The 21,277-nt window shown below is 41.7% G+C and overlaps 1 pseudogene; it reads right to left on the minus strand.

The window, feature by feature from the left end:
• Positions 1 to 257: 257 nt before the first annotated feature.
• LOC112247317 lies at positions 258 to 21,261 on the minus strand (annotated as a pseudogene).
• Between the last annotated feature and the right edge of the window lie 16 nt (positions 21,262 to 21,277).

Below are 21,277 nucleotides of genomic sequence, written 5' to 3' on the forward strand. Positions count from 1 at the left end.
GCTCTGTGGTATTTATGCATGGCTGCCAGCGCATATTGACAATCTGTGCTTATGTTAAAACATGGTCATTTGCTTCCTCAACAGGCCAGTCAGGGGTGCAGCCTACAGTAGTCTAGTTAGAAGTGTCCTCCCTGTCCCCTCTGTGTGTCCTTTAATAGCTGCCACAAGAGGCTCTCTTGTAATGATGCATCATCGGTCCCATGCAGTTTTTTTTAACTTATCATTTCAGTGATAAGAAAAAGACCAAACATACTGAAAAACATCTACATTTCATTTAGAATTCATCTCATTATCATCTGTTTTTACAAATATGTTTGATGCAAAACATTTAGTGACAACAGGCAAGGTATGGATAACTAGGGTTGCAAAAATCCAGTAATATTCCACAAATGCCCTGGTTTTCCAGAAAAACTGGTTGGAAGATTCCTGGAGTCACGAGGGAATAAGCAGGAAATCCAGGAAACCTCTAACCAGGATTTCCAAGGGGAAAAAAAATTGGGAATTTGGGGAAAGTTACCTGAATTTTTTAACCCTATGGACAGGCTTCTTCTGTAGATCTATGTGACATTTGCAATAGAGAAATTTGGCTGAGGCATCTGTAAGACCATCCATTGGTCTTTCATGTTTGTCAGTCCATCTGTCTGTGTCTGTGTGTGTGTGTGTGTGTGTGTGTGTGTGTGACATATGCCCCTTGGAGGGAACACAACACCCTGCTACATCTCAACTCCCCGCGGAGTGAAAAAAAAAAGAGTGCGATAGTAGGTGTGGTGAAAGACAGAGGCAGAGAAAAATACCGTTACAGGGAATTGATTATTCCTTAAAACACGGTAAGGTGGGGGAAAAGGGGCTGGACGGAACCAAAGTAAGTAAGTTAAAGAGTCCCCTCTCCTACCTTCCCACTACTTACCTAACCTTTAGCACCAACTGGCTCGCTAACCAAAATACCAGGGGGTATTACCTAGTGTGCATAGACAGATTAAATACGAGTTGTGTGCCCGCAGGCCTCTTGCCTAAACACTCCCAAGGTGCGTTCCCCTTCTCCCCCGGAACAAATGAAACAGAATAGTTACTACTACTTAGTGAACAATTTCAATTGTTTCAATCCTATTTTTAAGAGTTGATGTTCATGAATAGCATGTACAGTAATTACAAGCAAAGGGAGGTAAAAATAAAAATGACAGGAGAAATCTGTCCATGTTCTTCTCCTTTTCCTTCCTCGTGGCCAAACAAGCTGCCAGATGGCGTGGCAACAGGAGGATGAGGATTGAGGGCAGGGCTGGGGATGGCTTGGGCTGGGGTGATGACAAAGCTCTTTCCCTCTCTCTAACTCTCCAGCCTGCCCTCCCCATCCGCTGGACCCTTGATGAGGCGCTTACTGCCTTTCTTCCCTGCTGGGCCACAAGGTTTGGCGAAGGCCTGCTGGAAGGCATGCTGCTTAGGATGAACCACATCATACAGGAACTCCTCTGTCAACTCATCCACATTGTCAATTTCCATCTGCACACAAACACAATAAAACAGAGTAAATACACAGAGTTGATACAATAACACAGAGTAAATACAATATGCAGATTAATAACACACAGTAAATACAATACACAGAGTAAACACAGTAACACAGAGTAATAATACAGAGTAAATACAATGACACACAGTAAATACAATAATTCCCAGTAATAACGCATAGTAAATATTATAACAGAGTAAATACAATAACATTGAGTAAATACAATAACATTGAGTAAATACAATAACACTGAGTAAATACAATAACACATAGTAAACACAATAGCACAGAGTAGCAACAGAGTAAATACAATAACACAGTGTAAATACAATTAAAGAGTAAATACAATAACACAAAGTAACTACAATAACAAAGTAATAACACAGAGTAAATGTGCACTTCCACTCAGGCACAGAGCAATATTGTAAAAACACAAAGACCACATTGTGTATGCAATATCTGAATTTCGGCGGATTACCTTCGAAGCAACCTCCAGATTGGTAATCTTTCTCCACCTCATCCAGCAGTCGACCCTTACAACTGGAGTACAGCATCCGCTCTTTAATGCTACAGCTGTAACCTGGCATGGAGTAGATGAACGCTGAGAGGAAGTGAAAGAGGTTGGTTGGACCTGCTACTCTTGGTTCAGTATTTATGATATTATAATAGTGCACCATTGTATTTTTATTTCACTGAATGAAGGGAGAGAGAGAGAGTAGAATGATCAGGGCAGAAAATCAATGACTGAGACTGACCCACAGATTCCAAGTAATCCCCTTCATGGGAGTGTTTATAGAGGGTAGAAGAGGTGTCAGGGCGTATCCGTGGAACCCTATAAGGCAGCTCATGGGCCTCTGTCGGGTCGGAATGAACCAGCTCTATCATTTCTTTATCTGTGTCCAACTTCTGCAACACACACATATTACACAGCTACCACTGAGATGACTGTGTATGGCTCAGGCAGTGTGCCTTGGGTCAGAATACATGGCTATTATCGCTGAGATTGTGGCCGCCAGAGATATCAATCGTTTGTATTTGGTTGGCTAATGGCATTTCTATATGGCTCACCAGCTGAATGTAGTTGATGTGTTTCTGTGCAAGTTGTTGTAGAACCCGCAAGGCCCCGCAGTGTTTGGCTCTTACTCTCTACACTGGTCTTTGTTTTCACCTGATGGGGGCAGCATATACACAGACACAATACATTATTACTTAAAGTGATACTACAGGTTTTTGGAAATTAATCTACTTCCCCGGAGTCAGATGAACTCGTGGATACCATTTTAATGCCTCTGTGTCCAGTATGAAGGATGTTAGAAGTAGTTTCATTAGCCAATGCTAACTAGCAATTGTGCTAGCTCTAGTTAGCAACTTCCTTCAAACTGTACTCAGAGACATAAAAATGGTTTCCACAAGTTCATCTGACTCTGGGGAAGTAGATAAAGGGCTTCATTGCCAAAAAAACAAAACAAGTATCCCTTTACAAGAAAATGCAGAATAACATTTCTAACTAAATAGTATATATTGTGTTCACACAGGTAAATACACCACACGCAGCTGTGCAATCTGCACAGACACATTTATGGACATGTTCTATGCTCTCTCTCTCTCTCTAGTCTAGACAGTGCCAGTGACTGCTGTTCACAGAGGAGGCTAGTGTTATTCATTCCCCTCGAATAATGATTACCTTGAATTTAGTTTACAAATATTTTCTACATTTTTAAGTGATACATTAGAATTGTTGGGGTCAAACCAGTGTTACTGTTTCCCAGTTGTCAGTCATGCAGGGTTAATGTAGAATGCATGGTCATTAGTTGAGGTAAATGTGTGACCCTCCTTATCTTAGTTGATGAGGGATTCCACCATTCTGTCCTCAGTATGTAAAAACACACGTACACACATGCAATAATAATTTACCTGCACGATGCCGGTTAATTAACCTAGTCGATGCTTGTCGTCTCACGTCGTTGATTTTAATTCTCTGCAACTCCTGTTCAGCAGCTGTGAGTGGGGCAGGGCCGGAGCTGGTGGACATATGTCGCTGATACCCCTCCAGACAGATGTCCTCCTAGTGAGAGCAAATAAGAGGTCAGCCATTTAGGGAAGGCTGAGAACCAACAGGTCTAACCTCATCATTAGTCAGGTGAAAGAATAACCAGAGTACATCGGTTTTAAAAAATGGCTTCTACTGTACCTCCTCTGTGCCAAACATCTCATCCTTCACATGACCACCACCAAACTCCTTCTTCACTGTGTCACGGGTGGCAGCATTCAGCATCTTCTCTCTCACCTGTAGTGAACATGAATGGGTGAATGAGACATGGATCTGAGCTAAATGTGTTTGCTGTGAACATGAGAGTATGTGTGTGTTGCACACAAGGTTATTATAGTTGTGTGATTTAATATTCATTTTTATTTCTATTCATTTGAGATTTAACTTGATATTCTGTTTAGTTTCAGTTCGTTTTCAGACTTGATTTGCTAGTTTTCATTTCCTTTCAGTTTGATAAAAACATTTCTATTTTGTTTTTATATTATTTAGTTTTAGTGTTAGGGACAGGATGTAGCCTATACATGAGAGCCTATTATGCATTGTAGGCCTATATAGTTATTTTGGGGGGGCTGTCCCTTCTTCCTACTGGGGGGTAGTAATACATTGGCCAGGACCATAGACTTGAAAAGAAATAACACATCTCTATCTGTGTCATGATGGCGTCTTTGAAAGCATGGGCAGCTCCATTGAGGCCATCTCTATCTTGAAATGGTCAATTTTCTTCTTCACGAGTAAAATACATTGTTTGATCCCTCCTGCTGACCCAGCTACACTATCATGACTCCAACCGGGTCATCAGGTCATGCCAACTGGATTATCAGGAGGGATCAGCCAATGAAGGTGGAGGTCGACTAAATCAAAATGGTGAATCCTCAATGGAGCTGCCCATGCTAACACAACTAGAGGACGTCATTCAATTCCATGGCCATTACATAGGTTTGGTTAGGTTTAAATTATAAATCAATCCTAATTTGACTTGGATTTAAAGGATAAGCGCCAAGACTGGTGCAAGAAATATGGTGGAAGGAAACTCTCTTGCCCATGTTTACACCAATCAAATGCTTTTTTACCTTTAGTGAAAGTACCTTTATCTGACAGAAAGAGAGAGGAAAAAACAACAAATGAGGTCATGGCACATTTGACATGTTATGTTTATGTAGCAGGCCCCCATCCAGCAGGCCCCCATCCAGCAGGCCCCCATCCACATCGACGGGGCTGTAGCGGAGTGGGCCATGTTCGCCCACGACTGTGTGGCTGTGCACGACTCCAACACCATCATTAAGTTTGCCGATGACACGACAGTGGTAGGTCTGATCACTGACGACAATGAGACAGCCTATAGGGAGGAGGAGGTCAGAGACCTGGCAGTGTGGTGCCAGAATAACAACCTCTTCCTCAACGTCAGTAAGACAATGGACCTGATTGGGGACTACAGGAAATGGAGGGCCGAGCACGCCCCCATTCATATCGACAGGGTTGTAGTGGAGCGGGTTGAGAGCTTCAAGTTCCTCGTTGTCCACATCACTAAGGAATTAACATGGTCCACACACACCAACACAGTAGTGAAGAAGGCACGGCAACGCCTCTTTCCCCTCAGGAGGCTGAAAAGATTTGGCCCTCAGATCCTCAAAAAGTTCAAAAGCTGCACCATTGAGAGCATCTTGACTGGCTCTATCAACTGCTTGGCATCCGACCGCAAGGCACTACAGAGGGTAGTGCGTACAGGACATCACCTTGGCCGAGCTCCCTGCCATCTAGGACCTCTACCAGGTGGTATAGCATTTTTCAAATACTGCAGCCACCTAAGTCATAGAGTGTTCTCTCTGCCACCGCATGGCAAGCGGTACCGATGCACCAAGTCTAGAACCAACAGGACCCTGAACAGCTTCTACCCCCAAGCCATAAGACTGCTAAATAGTTAACCAATAGAGCCCCACAGTGGAGGTGTCATAATACCAATAAAAACTAGCGGTCAAACAGGGAAATGGTTCCAATCGTTTTTCCACCATTCATTTTCATTTATTTTTTTTGAACACTTAAAATAAGGGCTGTTTAGACTTACCCTGGCGTGACGTTCTGATAACCTTGTAAAACTTGCACAAGACAGTTCACAGAATTGTCCATTTAAAGACATTTTGTCAATTTATTTATAACTACATTTAGCGAACATTAGATAGTTAATCCAGAGGTTCTTACCTTTGCCTCGATTTGGCAGACTCATCTAGATCATCATGACATTTGTAGTTCTTTAGGATAGCCACATTAGCAGCTAAGTAGAATTTCAATTTTTGGGGGTAAATACAGGTGAATATATTGATAAAAGTCACCTTGTGTTAGAGAGATTTACATGGTTATAACAACTTCAAGCCAGGCTAAATCTACACAAAACACAGACCTTATTTTAAGTCATTTTAAAATCTTCTATGGAAAAAAATGAATGGTGGAAAAACGATTGGAACCATTTCCATGTTTGACCACTAGGTTTTATGGGTATTATGACTCATACTGTGCTAGTCTGTTGCTACCCGGACTATCTGCATTGACCCTTTTTGCACTAACTCTTTTGACTCATCACATACCCTGCTGCTACTTTTTATTATCTATCCTGCTGCCTAGTCACTTTATCCCTACCTATATGTACACATCTACCTCAATTAACTCGTACCCCTGCACATCGACTCTGTACTGGTACCCTGTGTATATAGTCAAGTTATCGTTACTCAATGTGTATTTAGTCCTTGTGTTATTATTTTTCTCTCTGCATTGTTGGGAAGGGCCCATAAGTATTAATTTCACTATTAGTCTACACCTGTTGTTTACAAGCATGTGACAAATAAAATGTGATTTGATTTGACATATATCACTGACTAACTCCTTCAAATAGGGTTAATGAAAACAGCGGCAACAACAGCAAAAACATAAGCAATACAACATTGCTTCACAAATCTATCAGTTCACAGCTAGCCAGCGTGTGTGTGTTTCCGTTCAACCAAACAGGATTTTCTGGTTTATCTTCTGCATTCCAGAGAGGTGGTCATTTGGTTTCTCAATCCTGAGAAACCAGTTGTCCACGGAAAGAGAATATTGTCTCTATGAACGCTTGGGATGCAGGGGCGTAAACCAGATCCAGTGCCACAGGGCACAGCTTTGGATAAACAGCCATCCTTGTCTGACAGAACTAGAGAGGTGACTCTGTAAACATGTCACCCTTTACCTTTTCCAGGTATTTCCCCAGCTCACACGGGCCACATTAGCAGCTAAGTCGAATTTCATTTTTTTGGGGTAAATACAGGTGAATATATTGATAAAAGTCACCTTGTGTTAGAGAGATTTACATGATTATAGTAACGTCAAGCCAGGCTAAATCTACACAAAACATGGAAAAAATGAATTGTGGAAAAATGGTTGGAACCATTTCCATGTTTGACCACTAGGTTTTATGGATATTATGACTCATACTGTGCTAGTCTGTTGCTACCCGGACAGTGACCTCAGACACAATCTTTGATGTGAGGAAGATATTGTTCTGAAGCACTGCGGTCAAGATGCTAGCACGAGTCATCGTGCTTGCATCTTCCTGGGACCCTGCTGCTTCACGGCTGTACTATCTGATTTGCTGATGTACAAAAGACTCTGCTTCCCTCATCAGTGGCTACATCTCTGTTGAGCGAAGTGCCAGAGACACACTTTGGTCCATCAGGCAAGCTGCTGCAGGGCTTGAATAAAAGTTGGCTGCCAGAGAATTCAGTATGCATGCGAAGCGCTCATGCAGTGACTTCAGGAGGACCTGTGCCAACTATTTTGCAACATAAGTTGAATGCAAGTGTGCCTCAAGGTTGAGAAGACACAGCACCACATCAGACAGCGACTGGCTGTCAGATTGAAGTTGGTCGGTGAGGATTACGAATGGCTCCAACAACTTCAGAAGCTGTTCTAGCTTGGCCCAGTCATGCTTCGTGCTCAACCTAAGATTTCTTCCCTGTTAGCTAGTGATAGCTAGGGATAGTGATGCACAAGCAGGGCTCATTTGAAACATCGACATCCACTGGCAACATTTACCCACTAGATTCAGAAGCTCGAAAACTCCATTCGATGTTTAACCAAAGTTTAGAAGAAACTAAAACTAAACTAAATTTATGAAGGTTTTTATTTAATTTAATTTAGTTTTGCTTTCAAAGATAATAGTTTCAGTATAGTCTTCGTTTTTTTATGTTTTTAGTTTACATTCTTTATTTCAGTTTACTAAATTGTTTTTCAATTATTGTACCTTTTTTAGTGTCAGTTTTCATGTACTATAATAACCTTGGTTGCACAGTTACACATATTGGAGATTGGTCAGGAGACCAGGAGATGAATATCCATTCGTATCCCTGTGCGTTCTGGGAGTTGAGGTGGTATAGTATGTAGCAGGGCTCCTTGTCGTCCAGCAGAGGAAGTAGGAACTGGTCATAGTCATGGTCCCAGCTCTGTCCCAGCTCTCTGAATGTCCCCAGCACCAGCTACTCTGAAAAACAGAGTACAACTCGTTACACACCTTGACCCATGCTTTAAACATTATTACTCAGCTACACATACACGCAGGTGGGGATTGTCACACTGAATAGCTAGCTTTTCATGTGGCGCTGACTGGTAAAGATGCTTTGGGAGGGTGGTCACATGTGCTAGCAAAGCAGAGGTTTTGGGTTCAAGCCTCGGTGTGAGCCTAATCAGGAGGAAGTTGTGCTAAGCAAGCAGCGTGACATCCTTTACAGTGGTGCCAATTGTCTCAGATCTACAGTAGCACGTTGTTGAGTAAGTTTGAGGGGTAAACGTAGCACATGGTGATGTGTGAAACTTACTCCTCAGCCTGAAGTGTCGCCACTGAATAGCTAACTTTTTGTATGGCACAGACTGATGAGATGCTTAAGGAAGACGGTCATGTGTGCTAGAGAGTCCTGGGTTTGAGTCTTGGTGTGAGCCGAATCAGAAGGAAGTGGTACTGGCTAAGCAAGTAGCGTGACGTCCTTTACACACACGCAAAAACACCTTCTCTGTCCCCCGAAGCCACTGTAGTCCAGCCAATGCTCTTCTTTTTGCAGTGATATCATTTTTCATCTCTTTTACTCCATGCACTGAAGCCTCTTCTGTGGCTTATCTTTCCCCTACTCTTGTGCTTGGCTTAAATGAGTCTCAACACATCAATGAAGTATTCATCAGGTCTCGGGACCTATTCATCTCACTGGTGTATAGGGACCATTTAATGAGTTGAGCCTGTCAATGATTGACAGTAGCCTACATGGCAGTCCTTGATTGTGCACTCAGCTAATTCTCTCTCAATAATATTGACAAGATCAGAAAAGAACGTTGTCAAATGATCCAGGGTCACTAACTTTGGCATGCATGACAACAGCGGAGACGCTGTGTTTAAAATGACACATTGGTGTTATTTACTAGAAATAGATCACTAATTACCAGGTCTAAAAAATGAGGTCACAGATGAGATGCACACACACACTTGCATAGAATTCTGCAACAACATAAAGTCCAATCACAGACAGATGATCAACACATGAAGTGCCCACACACACAGCTCCAAATAGCTCAATAGCGCAGTGACAGGCCCAAAAAGCAGGAGACAGACAGGAGACCTCAAACATACTTTAAAAAACAGTCCAGAGAAACTTTAGACAGGACAACTGTACCCCATCTGCATACTTGCCCAACTGTTGGTCTATACACCACCTGGAGATAGGCCCAGACATCAGACTAGACACAACCCCGTAAACTACCCAGAGACAGTCCAACTCGAGCCAGACTCCACACCCATATCAGTCATAGTCTCAGATATTTACAGTTTGACTGATGGACCAGACAGTGCATCAGTAGGCCCACAAGATGTCCTAAAAAAATATGTAAACATCCCAGATGTACTTCATTAAATATCTGTATAACCTCACAGGCCAACCTGTTGTCTCGTGGTATGTTTCACACATGCATAGTCTGGCACATAGAGGAAAATAAATCATCATGTCAAATGAATCTTAGACTTATTTTGTGTGACAGCTCATGGATGGACCTATGAACATCACAGTGTGCGAGAGATCTGGCCATTTGAGTGTTATGCCTGACACCTGGATCAACATCTCCACAGTGGTTTCATGCATGTAACTGGCTGCTTATTGTTGTGGTTTTTTATACTGAAAAGCTACCCTGAAAGGACTATCAGAAAATAAGAAGCCCCCTTGCACCTAATCATGTTATGTTACCTGACTAAAGTGAGTTTCTGCTACAGGTGCTGTTAGCGACTCATAAGGTGCAATCAACAGTCAGGTTTTGTCATGATGAGTATCATTAGACAGTGAGCCCAGTGAGGACTCAGATTATATTTTCCACTAACCCTTCTGAATGGGAGTTTAACGTAACTTGATCTCTCAACTGGATCATATACAGTGCCTTGCAAAAGTATTCAGACCCCTTGGATTTCTTCACATTTTATTGTGTTACAAAGTGGGATTAAAATGGATTGAATTGACTTTTTTTTGTCAACAATCTACACAAAATACTCTGTAATGTCAAAGTGAAAGAAAAATCCAAGTTTTATTTTTGATAAAAACTATTCTGAACTAAAATAAAGTATTTGCGTAAGTATTCAGACCCTTTGTTGACGCAAGCCTAAATTAGATCAGGAGTAAAATTTGGTTTAAAAAATACCACACAAATTACATGGACTCACTCTTTGTGAAGAGTGATTTTTGAATGACTAACCCTTCCTTTGTCCCACACACATACAACATCCGTAAGGTCCCTTATTCAAGTATTGAAAGTCACACACAGATTAAACTACAAAGACCAGGGTGCTTTTTGAAAGTCTCAAAAAGAAGGGCAGTGATTGGTAGATGGGTAGCAATAACAAATCAGACATTGAATATCTCTTTAAAGCATGGTCAAGTTAATAATTATGCTGTGGATGATGTATTAAACCACCCAGACACATCAAAGATACAGTCGTCCTTCTGAACTAAGCTGCAGGACAGGAATGAAACTGCTCAGGGATGTTACCATGAGGCCATTAGTGATTTTAAATCAGCTATAGAGTTCATTGCCTGTGATGGTAGAAAACTGAGGATGGATCAACAACACTGTAGTGACTCACAATAATGACCTAAATGAGAGAGTGAAGAGAATTCAAATATACAGAATACAAATATTACAACAACAAGGCACTAAAGTAATACTGCAAAATAACACACCAAAGGAATAAACTTTTTGGCCTAAATGTGAAGCCTCATGTTTGGGGAAAATCCAACACAACACATCACTGAGTAACTGCCTCCTTATTTTCAAGCATGGTGGTGGCTGCATCATGTTATGGTTATACTTGACATTGGCAAATACTGGGGAGTTTTTCAGGATAAATATCAATGAAATGAGGCTACTGTAAGCAAAATCCTAGAGGAAAACCTGCTTCAGTCTGCTTTACACCAGAGACTGGGAGAGGAATTCACCTATGAGCAGGACAATAACTTACAACACAAGGCCAAATCTACACTGGAGTTGCTTACTAAGAAACAGTGAATGTTCCTGAGTGCCCAAGTTACAGGTATTACTTAAATCTGCTTGAAAATATATGGCAAGTTTTGAAAATTGCTGTCTAGCCATGATCCCCAACATCTTGACAGAGCTTGAAGAATTTTGAAAAGAATAATGGGCAAATATTCCACAATCCAGGTGTGCAAAGCTCTTAGAGACTTGCCCAAGAAGACTCACAGTTGTAATCGATGCCAAAAGTGTTTGTAAGTAAGTAAGCATTTCACTGTAAGGTCTAAACATGTTGTATTTGGCAGATGTGACAAATACAATTTGATTTGATTTGTTTCTAAAGTATTGACTCAAGGAGCTGAATACTTAAGCAACGACTATATTTTAGTTATTACATTTTAATTAATCTTTTAAAAATATTGCAAGTTTTCTTCCACTTTGACATTACAGAGTATTTTGTGTCGATTGTTGACAAAAAAATGACAATTCAATCCATTTTAATCCCACTTTGTAACACAATAAAATGTCTGAATACTTTTGCAAGGCACTGTAAACCTTGACAACTTGCCCACCATCACAAAGTTGAGGAAAGCAGTCAGTCTCTCTTGCAATCCCTTTCAACAGACTGAATGCATCATCTGACCAAACACATTGTGAAATATTTGTTTTTATTCAACTCAATGACATCTCCACCAGCATCATACACACAATCAAGTGACTGAACAGCAGAACAGCGAACAACATGGATAACTCACACACACTTTCACAAATACACACATCATCATACAAAACACACAGTTAATATCAGTTTAATCACATAACACTGGCAATTCAGGATAAATCATTCAAGACATCAAATTCATATAAATGTTGTTGCGCTGCCTTACCAAGACCCTCCCGTCCTAGATCCCTCCTGCCCCTGCAACCTGACTACACCGCTGTCCCCTGGGTCACTCACCGTCCTGGATGAGGTGGATAGCTCCACCCCTTGCCCTGGCCAAGGACTCCCCTAGTTCTGGCGTCACAACGAGAACCAGAAACATGGCAGTTCAGCACAAAGTATGTCCCACCCGTCGTGTGCTGTAGGGGGGAAGGGTGTTGAGAGACAGAGACGGTAGAGCCAAGCCAAGTACCAGAGCAGATGATGGAGATTTAGCCCAGCCAAAAAAAGACACACAATGGGGTAACCTGCAGCAATAACTGCACTGATAAAGCCAGTATGACTAAGCACTGGTCTGAGTGAGTGTGACAGTATGACTAGGACACAGCTAGCGTAACTACAGCAGGATCATGTGTGTTCAGAGAGGCAACCTAATCCCCTCTCTCCCAAATGTAGCTGATACTGACTGTCCTGCCTGTCCATCTTCCTCCCCACCCCCAGGGTCTGCTTGAGAGACAAACTAGTGACCGGAAAACCTTAAAACCACACTCACCTGAGCCCCTGACCAAGTGACATTTCTGTTAATCTGTTTTCAACAATATTTGAATGTAATTTGGTGCACTGTTCAGTGGTGGAGATAAGTAAATGGAGGACTATTGACAAAGACTGCAGAGATATGTGTTTAATGGACGTGTACGGCACACAGTCTGTCACAAGGGAACATTTGTGTTAATGCAGTTACCAACAATGAAGAATAACAATGGTCCAAGTATTGAACCTAGCAGCATCAAGTGATTGAACTTAATGGCCTCTTTTTTTAAACTCTGATTTCAATTATTACTCAGAAAACCAATTCCAAGGCCTTTGTGCAAACCCAAGCATTTTAGTTTATCTAAGAGAATGAGATGGTGAATTAGACCAAAGGCCTTGGTAAAAAATCTATATGGCCCCTGTGACATAAACAGATTACCTGAGTTCAGCTGCTGCAGGTCATTCGATGGTGTGTTTGTCTAATACCGAAAATAATTCAGATCATACATCAATCCCATGCTTCTTGCACAATGAGTATCAACTGCATTCAATCCCAGTTTATGTGCTATTACTGTATGTCCAGGGAACAGTTTTTTAAATGTTTTTAATCCAGATCAAAACACTCATGTGTTGAGTGAAATCCTGTTCATCAATTGGATTCTGTTTTCCCATAATTGTTAACTTTTGTCTGGATATTTTGTGCGTGCAATTAGGATTTAACTAGACATCCTCCACTAGTCTAGCAAACTCGCACACGCTTGTCTCTTGAACGAGCCAGGAAGGATTTTGTGTTGGCATATCAAACAAAAGTCAAAACGAAACCAAACTATAAGAATGTAGATGTAATATAATCCACTGTAGACTATGACAGATTTATTTGACAATATATTTTTCTTAGGAACATTGACAGCATGTACTTCATGGACTATTTTTTGATCTGAATAGAAGTAATTAGTTATAAATTATGAATATAGATTTATCTTTTTGTGAAGATAACTTGGTTGTAGTGAGCTACTATCACTGTCAGTGGTTGACAACATCTAATTAGGGACACAGTAATAAAAACACAGGAACATTTTCATCCTAATTCAATATTCTGAGAAACTGGCCCACTGTTAGAATCTATTTCAAGAACTCTACGTTTGAATTCCCTGAAATGCCTCAGACTACCATTCCCGCTAATGCAATTCTAAAATTAGGAACCTCAAGCACCTTTTTGCATTCATTGTAAATTGTAATTTCTCACTTTCCAAGAATAGCATGACTGCTTCAATCACTGACCTCTTCCTAGTTTGTTGCACATAACTTTAACTAAATTGTCATCTGTGACTTCAAGCAGCAGGTTTCAGAGTATTGCTGCCAATTGACCTTGTTCAGGGGTAGACATGCTCCTTTCCAAGAAGACAGTGGTAATGCAGTTTCAAGTAAATATTATGGTTTTATCACGAGAGGGTGAATTAAACTGTGGAGACGTGCTTACTTGTTGATTCACACCTTGACGTATTTCCATCTTCATTAAATGCATGTTAACCTTTATTTAGACAGGGAATCCCATTGAGACCAGTCTCTTTTGCAAGGGATCCCTGCCTGACTTGGTTGGTCAATCATTCCCATGTTCCTGCTTGCCTTGTCATAATTGATCCAAGTATTGAGGTGTTCGGGAAGAGCTATTGGTCGTCAGAGGAAAAGGGTTTACTCCGTCCAAAATCTTCCCACGAAAATAAAACCAGAGGAATTCTAATTTGTTCAACAACAAATGTAATTGCACATGAGCCTCGGTGAAGCTTCTTCAATATACGTTTCATAATAATTGTTAGGTTGTTACGAAAGAAATAAGTGGATGCACATTGCATTTCGGCAACAACGTCTGCCCTTTCATTGGCTAAAATGGTCCCACCTGACCTCGCATCGTCCCGCATGCCTTACATTTTTGAGGATGTGTATTTCCATTGTTAGAGCGGTCATGCGACAATCTTGTCAATATAACAGATAATCTTTGATAATGTGTGACCATAAGATTGTGTTAACAGAGGTTAGGCATAGACACAGATAACACTTCACCAGCTGAACACACCCTCCTGTTGATATTAACCTGTCCGTTGAGACAAAGTCTACAAACAAACTTCATATTAGGAATGCACTGTGGTAGTACATTATAAATCACCAGGGGTGTATTCACTAGGAACCAAACGGGTAGGGACATATCCAAATTTGTCCAATTGAAACTCTTTTCTTGCTAAAACAATTTCAGTTTGGAGTAGTCTGTTGCAAAACGATTTGCAACGGTCTTGGTCTGAACAAATACACCCCAGCTGTCCTAGACTAGGTTAGACTAGCCTGCTAGTGCTAATGATGCCGTGTGGTTCACTGACTGGGTGTAGGTAAACAACCTCTGATTAGGAAGACACACATAGAAGTCCAACACTTGTTAAAAAATAAAACATTTAATGTTACAAGTATAAAAAGAACACAAATCTGACCATTTATATTCCTGAAGTTCTACATATTTACAATCAACTTGAATTTGCAACACACACACACACAAAGAGCTGGATGTGCTGACGCCTGCTGGTTTTAAATAGGATCTCACGTTGCCTGTGGCTTCCATAGCATCTCACTCTCTTAATCAATCATCAATAGTGGGGAGCCAGAATGCCTGCAGAGGACAAAACAGATTTACTGAGCATTCTGTATGTGAGATTGTGTGTTTTCAACATAACTAATCTTACCATGTTTGAACAGGCACTAGAAAAAGTCATGAATTTGGGGTTGAACTGAAGGCAGGTGACGGGACCCGTGTGCTTCCCATCCAGACCAGCCACCTTCATCCCACTCTCTGCATTCCACATGTGGATCTTCTCATCCAGACCAGCCACCTTCATCCCACTCTCTGCATTCCACATGTGGATCTTCTCATCCAGACCAGCCACTTTCATCCCACATGTGGATCTTCTCATCCAGACCAGCTACCTTCATCCCACTCTCTGCATTCCACATGTGGAGCTTCTCATCCAGACCAGCCACCTTCATCCCACTCTCTGCATTCCACATGTGGATCTTCTCATCCAGACCAGCCACCTTCATCCCACTCTCTGCATTCCACATGTGGATCTTCCCATTCAGACCAGCCACCTTCATCCCACTCTCTGCATTCCACATGTGGATCTTCTCATCCTCAGAGCCTGAGACACAACCAGCGTCAGACCATGGAAAAACAAGAGGAAGCTTAACTACTGTTTTAGTGGGTATAATGTTTCAAGGTTAGGTGAAATTAGCAGTTTCAAATAATTACTACCAAATTGTTCTATGGTAGAATAAGAAGACAATTGGAACTTTCATGTCTTACTTTACAGAACATAGAGCCTGTTACCTCACGATCATAATAAACTGAGAGTCAGGAGTGAAGGCCTCCAGCGTCACAGCTTTACTGTTGTTGTAGCCCTGTAGGATAAAGGAGTGTCTATAAGTATAGGCCTATCATTTACTTCTTGAGCAACTTGCTCTTGTTGTGAAATGTATGTCAGTTCAAGAGTCTTTGCATTAAGTATCTAACAGAGTCATCTAGGTTTTAAGTGGCCGCATGAATGCGTATTATCTCTCACCCCAAAGGAATGCATCACAGCGCCCTTGAAGGCATCGAGGAGGCGGAGAGCACCCCCATTGGTTGAGACAAGGATGAGCTTCCCATCATTGCTGAACTTGAGTCCTGTCCACTCACATGTACGGTCGTACTGTAGCTTAAAGGTAGCAAAAGGACCCTATAGAGAAGCCAACAAGAACAGTTACTCTGAAGACAACCATCTACCACTGACCTGCATTCACAGCTCTCAATACACATACAACTATAAAACAGAAAGCCCTGAAAACTACTGTTACCTTGTCAAAGGATCGCAGGTCGTACAATTTGACCATCTCAGAGTTCACACCAGCAGCAAAAATCAGACCCTCAGGATCAAAGGAGCAAACTGGCTTCCCCTGGAGGTGCATCAGGCCCTGGTAGTGACAGAGACAGTCACAGGAAATACATTTAATCCAGCGCAACACTACATCTAGAACAGGGATGCAAACTGGCAAGGCTCTAAAAATTACTTCTTTTGTGCATATAATTTGAATATTTTCAGGGAATAACAAGTACATATTTGAACAATCTCAATACTCTGGAAACATGTTTATGGTGGGCTGGCATTACTTAAATGATTACAGGGTTCGAATGTAATCCACAGAAGTGTATTGTGCCATATCACAACGTGTTGCTGTACTCATGAGCGGCATGATTTTCAAAGTCTGAACCAGGCCTTTAGGCCTATTTGAGCATGGCTGCAGCTCACTGCGTTCTGGTTATCTGGATCTCCAACGGTAACGCAACTAGCCTAAATATAGATTGTGTCATTCCTTTATCCATCAAATATTTTGTTTACTAGGTCTACTTGGTACCGCTGCTTTGTTCTGTTTGCATTCGACTGCTATATAGTATTTGTTTGTATGCATGAATAACAAGGCTACTACTTTCAGCATTTAGTTTGCATTATTTTGGTAAGACAGCGGGGTGTACGGCTGTATTCATATAGGGTAATTCACCCATTACAAACAGCCCATCTATCTTGTAGGGAAAGGGGGGACTCCAGTAGAGGTTGGCCGATTTCAAGTTTTCATTAAATCGCCATTTTTGGACGCTGATTACATTGCACTCCACAAGGAAACTGCGTGGCAGGCTGACCACCTGTTATACGAGTGCAGCAAGGAGCCAAGGTAAGTTGCTAGCTAGCATTAAACTTATCTTATTAAAAAACAAGCAATCTTAACATAATCACTAGTTAACTACACATGGTTGAAGATATTACTAGGTTAACTAGCTTGTCCTGCGTTGCATATAATGAAAAATCATAATCGATCGACCTCTAGTACCTAGTCAGTTGTCCAACTGAACTTATTCAACTGAAGTGTGTCTTCCGCATTTAACCCAACCCCCCCACCTCTCTGAATCAGAGAGGTGCGGGGGGCTGCCTTAATCGACATCGGCGCCCGGGGAACAGTGGGTTAACTGCCTTGTTCAGGGGCAGAACAGATTTTTACCTTGTCAGCTCAGGAATTCAATCCTAAAACCTTCCGGTTACTGGCCCAACCAATAGGCTACCTGTCGCCCCATTAGCCTATATTATTACCAAAACGGCCTTGCTTTAGTGTGTAGGAAGCCGTCTGATGTGCTGATACAGTGCAGCATAGATGGACTACAGATTTCACACCGACCTGTCACTTCAAAAGCACTCAATGGTCAGAGTCTCGTCATTTGAACTGTGTTTATTGTGGTATAGCATGATAGAAGCATAATTCAATACATTTCCAATGCAAGAAGCACCAAAAATTGTGCCCCTCACTCATTTCAACCACCCCCCTTATCACTATATCCTCCCACCAGGGCTGGAGAGAAGCAGCTGAGTAGACTAATGTCTGGTTAGGGGGATGCAGCTGGCTGCTCACTGCTGTCACACGTGATATTATTGGATGCAGCACTCATTCTAATATATATCTGACATCACGCTCTGAGATTCTATTTGTACGATGCGTAAGGATTCATTCTGTGTTCAGTCATTCATTTTGATATGAGAAACATACCCCATTATTATCTGTAAATAGCCCACCCAACTACCTCATCCCCATGTTATTATTTTTTTGCTCCTTTGCACCCCAGAATCTCTACTTGCACATTCATCTTCTGCACATCCATCATTCCAGTGTTTAATTGCTAAATTGTAATTATTTCACCACTATGGGTTATTTATTGCCTTACCTCCCTAAACTTACTATATTTGCACACGCTGTATATAGACTTTTCTATTGTGTTATTGACTGTATGTTTGTTTATTCCATGTGTAACTTTGTCATTTGTGTCGCACTGCTTTGCTCTATCTTGTCCAGGTCGCAATTGTAACTCAACTGGCCTACCTGGTTAAATAAAGGTGAAATAATACATTTTAAAAATTGGCGGGTGGTAATGTTCACTTGCCAGCTTAAATACTAACGTATCTAGTTAACGTTAATAACTGTGTGTGTAATCATTTGCGCTATTAAAACATACGTGCAACTATAATTTGCTTCTTATCAACTATAACCTCAGCATCATTTCGAACACAGGTTGCATTCCAAATTTTCCAGCCGGGAACAAAGTTTGTTGCGTGGAGTGCGTGATGACACAGCCGCCAGAGAAGGTAACGTTAATGAATCTCAATTGTATACTGCGTGCGTTCTCTCTCCTCAAAGTCCATTGGATGAGATATCCAGAGGTCCCACCCCTCTAACCTTCTCCAATGGTTTTGAGAAGGAGGCGAGGAGTATGCAATTGAGATTCTCCCAGGGAGAAGATTTGTTTGTGCCTCTTTTATATGCACTTTCTTTAACGGATCTACAGTATTCCCATGGATGACCTATTGAGATCAAAAAGGTGAATATCACATAAAGTGGCAAGTTTACATCCCTGATCTAGAGTCAATTGATCTGCAATGTCAAGGAGTGGTCAAGGTAGACTCTGCGATATGATGTAGAAAGCAAACAGCTTTGAAGCGCAAGGTTCAACTTCTCTGCTGTTTTGGTCCCGTGGCTACCACATTGTAAAAAGTGTGAAGTGAACTCATGCACATGTGCAGATACTGTGTGTGACTGAAAGCAAAGATGTGCATCTCGTCCATCGCAACATCTGCAGTCCCGCTTCATGGCAACATCATTTTGCCGTGTCAACCTCTAAGACCTAGTGAGTAAGGGAACACACCTGGCAGTTCAGAGACCGCAGGTCCCATAGTCTTGTCTAAAGATCCTGAGATAAACGTGTCATCCACAGGGGACATGGAGAGAGCCATCACTCTGAAACATTCATGTTAAAGGTATAGAAACATCTACCTTGAGAGAAACACCTGTCGTCTTGTGATCATAATCCCTAGCGGGTTATTGCCGATTTCCATATCTGTAGCTCGTGAGGTGTGGAAACACTTTGTTGCTTTTATGAATTTTGTCTTGCTGCTTTTTGTCCTATGTTGCTCTGTCTGTATGCTACGTCTTGCTTGTCCTATGTTGCTCTGTCTGTATGCTACGTCTTGCTTGTCCTATGTTGCTCTGTCTGTATGCTACATCTTGCTTGTCCTATGTTGCTCTGCGTGTGCTCACTGCTCAATGATTGTCTATATTGTAATTATTTTTAATAACCTGCCCAGGGACTGCGGTTGAAAATTAGCCGGCTGGCCAAAACTGGCACTTTTACTGAAACGTTAATGAATGTAAAAAATAAAATAAACTCAAACTCTGTTAAAAAAAAAACAATACTCAAGTAATAGTACAGTAATGTAGCCTAAACTACCCCTCAGATAATGGGTTTCTCGGTCTCAATCCTCACCTTCTGTTGTGTCCGGGGAAGTACCGGATGTACTTGTTGTCATGGAGGGAGAGGTACCAGATAGTGTCTGCAATTATCATAAAGGCATGGGGTTATGGGCCGAAGACCACATAGCATTCCAGTTCATCACCATAGACAACTAGAGAGCAAGTAGAGCTTCTGATCCTGGAGGCGATGGGCAGGTCGGATGAGTAGACAACACCCTAGGCAAGGCAGTGGCTTGTACAGTTAGCTCCTTTATCGGGCAGAATCACAGACCCTCAAACTGTACAAACAACTACCTCAGACCAGGGTGAGCATGGCCGCCCCAGGTTGAGATTAAAGCGGTCAGACCCTGTCAGGAAATCCCCATGAACAATCTTCTATATACATACAATATTACACTCCTGAAATGTGCCAGGCCAGAGTTACATGGACAACTGCTTGTCGACAGATATAGGCCAACTGATCACAAATCGCCTCACTAACATACCATCAATTTTGTTGGAGCTGTAGACCACGGTGTTGGCTGCATGTGTGTACCTGATCAGATCCACTCCATACTTCTTACTCTAGAGGGTCCGCTTGGGTCTGGACCAGCACAGGATGGAGAGGAAAAACATTTAAGGAACCATGTTAGATTGCTGGCACAGAAACTTCTAGCAAAGCCAACAGCCTCTGAAATCCCAATAACAATCATAATACGGGCGGTTAAAACAGCAACGTATAGTGCTAACCTCGACTAGCACATACAATTGTTAAATATCGTTATGTATTCTACCTCCACAATATACAAACTACACGCTCGTGGGAAATACGATTAAATACAATTGATAGTTTTGTTACCAAGCTAACAACCCAGACCTGCATCCGCACAAACTCTCGATCGTGTCTTAACTCGAGCCCGAGGAATTTGCATACCGCAGTAGGCCTCACTAGTACTAACCGAGCAGATCTTAGTTACAGCACAGGGGTCGGCCTACCCTAACAGGCAACTCGGGGAAAAAAACTGTCGATTAATATGAATTCGATGCATGTCGTACTTTCCCTCCTGGCAATCGTATAAAACCAGGGAGTCATCGTCGCTGCTAGAAATAATGGTTTCGCCGTTTGAGCTGAAATCAAAACAGTTGATTTTGTCTGAATTTTCTCGGAAAACCTTTGCAACCCTGAAGCTCCGCAGCACATTGTCCGTCAGCTTCATGATGGGCTCTTTGAGGGGGCGCAGACCCTCGTTTTCTACTTGAATCTATTATCTGATCATCTATTTATGTGGTTTTAAAATAGGAGCTTCACTATTTGAAGAAAAAAATATATAGAACTGTGTGTTTCAAAAACTGTAAAGAAAGACCTCCTGGTACACTTGTTACACGAGTCATGTAAAAGCACCGCCTTCCATACGTCCGCTACCCGCAAGTTCCACAGACACGC

The sequence above is a fragment of the Oncorhynchus tshawytscha genome, linkage group LG02, assembly GCF_018296145.1.
Source record: "Oncorhynchus tshawytscha isolate Ot180627B linkage group LG02, Otsh_v2.0, whole genome shotgun sequence".
NCBI classification, from domain to species: domain Eukaryota; kingdom Metazoa; phylum Chordata; class Actinopteri; order Salmoniformes; family Salmonidae; genus Oncorhynchus; species Oncorhynchus tshawytscha.